Source organism: Bos taurus, chromosome 2 (assembly GCF_002263795.3).
Source record: "Bos taurus isolate L1 Dominette 01449 registration number 42190680 breed Hereford chromosome 2, ARS-UCD2.0, whole genome shotgun sequence".
NCBI classification, from domain to species: domain Eukaryota; kingdom Metazoa; phylum Chordata; class Mammalia; order Artiodactyla; family Bovidae; genus Bos; species Bos taurus.
Window position 1 is genome coordinate 48,400,235 of NC_037329.1, and position 4,211 is coordinate 48,404,445.

General features: G+C 37.4%; 1 pseudogene; it reads right to left on the reverse strand.

The window, feature by feature from the left end:
- Nucleotides 1–3,298: 3,298 nt before the first annotated feature.
- Nucleotides 3,299–3,849, reverse strand: LOC104971216 (large ribosomal subunit protein uL24-like; annotated as a pseudogene).
- Nucleotides 3,850–4,211: the final 362 nt, after the last annotated feature.

A 4,211-nucleotide genomic window follows, 5' to 3' on the forward strand; every position in this document is an offset into this window, starting at 1 on the left:
GCAGAAAGTGAAGAGGAACCAAGGAGTCCTTGATGAAGGTGAAAGAGGAGAGTGAAAAAGCTGGCTTAAAACTCAACATTCAAAAAAAAGAGAAAAGAAAATCATGGCATCCGGTCCCACCACTTCAAGGCAAATAGATGGAGAAACAATGGAAACAGTGAGAGACTTTATTTCCCTGCGTTCCAAAATCACTGCAGACAGCGACTGCAGCCATGAAATTAAAAGATGCTTGCTTCTTGGAAGAAAAGCTATGACAAACCTAGACAGCGTATTCAAAAGCAGAGACATTACTTTGCTGACAAAGGTCCACATAGTCAAAGCTATGTTTTTTCCAGTATTCATGTATGGTTGTGAGAGTTGGACTATAAAGAAAGCTGAGCGCCAAAGAATTGATGCTTTTGAATTGTGGTGTTGGAGAAGACCCCTGGGAATCCCTTGGACAGCAAGGTGAAAAGGCCAGTCCATCCTAAAGGAAATCAGTCCTGAATATTCATTGGAAGGACTGATGCTGAAGCTGAAACTCCAATACCCTGGACACCTGATGTGAAGAGCCAACTCACTGGAAAAGATCCTGATGCTGGGAAATATTGAAGGCAGGAGGAGAAGGGGACGACAGAGGATTAGATGGTTGGATGGCATCACCAACTCAATGGACATGAGTTTGAGCAAACTCTGGGAGTTGGTGATGGACCCGGAAACCTGGCGTGCTGCAGACCATGGGTTCACAAGGAGTCAGACATGACTGAATGAGTGAACAACAACAAATCTGATAGTGCTAATTTGCCCTAATTGCCCTTTAGCCCTCAGTTTTCTGCCTATTTCTGATTAATTATTTTTCCATATAAACTTTATGATAATTTTGCCTTGTGTTAAAAACCTCACTGTCAATACTTTTCTTATTGGGCTCATGTTGAAATTATAAATTAACTCAGAAAGAATTGACATCCTTTGGTATTTACCAACTAGGCACATCTTCCCTTTGTACAAAACTTCTTGTATGTTTTCAGTTGTGTTTTAACATTTCTTATTAAGTTTATTAATGTAGCTTTCATCTTTTCTTTTTTAAATGAGTGCTTGAATCCATTGTATATTCATGCCATTTGTTGTCTTTTGTATATTAATTTTGTGCCTCACTACTTGGCTAAATAGCTTTTTGGTTGAGTCTCTTGGGTTTTCCAGGTATTTAATTATAATATTTAGCAGAATGAATCCTAATGGATGCTACAGAGAAGAAGAAATTGTGCTTTTCAGTTTAGTGGATAGAAGTTCTTTCTGACAAATCTCAGGAAGGACAAATATGGACAAGGTGTGGACTCTTTGATACTCTACCACTACTACTACTAAGTCGCTTCAGTCATGTCCGACTCTGTGTGACACCATGGACTGCAGCCTACTAGGCTTCTCCGTCCATGGGATTCTCCAGGCAAGAACACTGGAGTGGGTTGCCATTTCCTTCTCCAATGCATGAAAGTGGAAAGTGGAAAGTGAAAGTGAAGTCGCTCAGTCGTGTCTGGCTCTTAGCGACCCCATGGACTGCAGCCTACCAGGCTCCTCCATCCATGGGATTTTCCGGGCATGTCTTTGATACTCTAGACCAGTCCAGATAATGCCCAGTATTCAAAAGCTGTAGAATCATTTTAGGAAGAATATACTGGAATAAGGATTGCTTTAAAACAAATAGTTCATTACTTCATAATTATCATTACATCTTACATTTAAATATCACATCTCACAATTAAATATAAATTTAAATATTGAAATTAATTAATTTTTTCAATTAGATAGTTGAAAAAGTTAACTAATATAAAGCTACTGATTTGTTGCCACCATTGTTATTACCAAAAATTTCAAAGATATCTCTAGGATATCCACATAAGATTCAATGTAGTTTAATACAATATGGTAAAGAAAAAAACCCAGTTGTATTCAACTAACTGCCCACAAGTCTTGCAGTAGAATTTGTGTTTAAGTAGTTTAAATGAGTTGCTTTGTGATGGGCATGGCAAATTCTCCTTGCTGAATTGACTAAACCCTTCTTACCTAACAATGATCTCCTCTGTTGATCTTTAGGGCATGGTGTCTCATCTGTTTAGTTTGGCCTTTTATTTGACTTTCATTGATTTTGTGGCCAACCCTGTTCTCTTTGGTCGATATGTTAACTCAAATATGTAGGTGAACTCAGCTATTTAGGAGGGACATGTAATTTTTAATAATAACACACATTGTATCTGACAATAGGATACAATTTTCACTGGTAAATGGAGAAGCAAATGTTTGAGTTTTGAGTAATAGCTTGCTCTATTTAAAGGAATTGTCCAACTGTCTTTTGCAAGGAAACACAGACTTCTGACTGCTAAATTCCTGCCAACATTCTTTCCCCTATATATATCATTCAATCTTAGATCAGATAAATACAACTTGAAGTCTTCTTAAAGTGCTTGCTGGGATATTGGCACCTACCTTTTAGAGATAGTTTCTAGACAGCTGCAGCTATCACCCAAATCTTAGTACTAAGCTGGCCATAACCACATTTGGTTATTGAAACAAAGAAATGACAACTCACTATTCTGTGTGCGTTGAGAGATGTTGTCCTTTGGAATCAATACAGGGCTTCTTTTGGCTCCAAATGTGAATTAATTATATAAATGTCCCTTTAGAATCTGTTTATGTAGAGACCATCCAGGATGTTAGTAAGTATATCCACTTATTTCACAGGTCTTCTGATTTGCTAACATACTTGAAGTTTCAGTATTCAAAAGTCATTCATGTAACCGTTTCTTTTATTGAGGTGGTTTTTTTTTTTTTTAAGGTTTTTAAAATAACATTTATTTCTTAAAAGTTAACATGTGCATAATAGGAAACCAAAAAGCACAAGAAGCAAGAAACAAAGTCATTCATAATCACAAGCAGTTTACCATTTGAAGTGGTTTTGATAAGTTTCTGGTACCAACTTGCAAATGCTTCAGAAGAACATTTCCTTGTGTATGGGGTGTGCTATGCTTTTTATCCTCTTTCTTTGACTTTTTTGAATTATTTTTTTTAAATAGTAGTTTTCAAACATCTTTCAGAGAAAAGAAGAGTTGGAGAAGATCAGAGGCAAAGTCAACCCCATGTTTCTGCACATGGCCAGCAGAAGGGCAAAGGAAGGCCTTCTTTACTATTTATGACCAACCAAAATAAGAAACCACTTTAATAAAAAGATCCCGAATTTTATTTCTGGCACCCTTGGATTATCTCAGTCGTCTGGTGCAAACTGATAACAACAAACCAGCAGGCAAGAACATAAAACAATTTCTCATCCTTTTGCACAATGGGAGTATGGGATGGCTGGTTGGGTTAGGGAGTTGGGTTTTTTGTTTCTGTTTTCGTTTTCATTTTAGCAGGTATTAATGAAGGTTGTATATAAGATTACTTTATTTCCACATCTTCTCATATATTTCTTCCTTTTTTGGCCCTTTTCCTTTCTTACTTTGCAAGATTTGGCTTTACATCCAAAGCTCTTTTTGCCAGCCTTGTTCATGTTTGGCCTGGTGCTAAGCACCTTGCTAGACTGAGTGCCCACATGGACACTTGTACCATAGGCTTCTCCTGCTGTACATGTTCATTGTAGATGACACATGTCCTCCTGCAAACTTGAAATACTTTGCCAAATTGTTGACCTTTGTAATATCCTTGTACAACCTGAACTTCATCATCCTTTTAGATGGACATGGACTGGACGTGGTACTCCTGTCTCAGCTCTTTGGAAAGAGGGAAAGAAATAATCTTAACGTGAACGTGAGAAAGTGAGTTGGCATGTTATTTATGGTTCTTGCTCTTGTCTGAAATCAAAAAGGGATTAATTTTCATTTTTGGCTGTTGCCACTTCAGTGATGACCACAACAGGGAAGGGAAGATGGCATCTTAAGAGAAGTTTCTCTAACTATAATCTGTTTGTCTGTTTGAATGCTCAGTTCTGCCTGTCTAATCTCTGCTCAGGCTTTTGCCAGACCTACCCAATATTCTTCCTTTGAAAAGCTGGGATTTATAATTTTCACACAGTTGGAATCCTAACCAGGCATTTAGTTGCCCGTTTTTAAATGAAGCTTTGGTGTAATAATCTTTTTTGTTGCTGTTGTTGGTGTTGACTTTTTTTTAAATCTAAAAAGGAATGTTGGGTAAAGAATGACCAGCATATCAGAGTATGAACCCATATTCCCCATTTATTGACT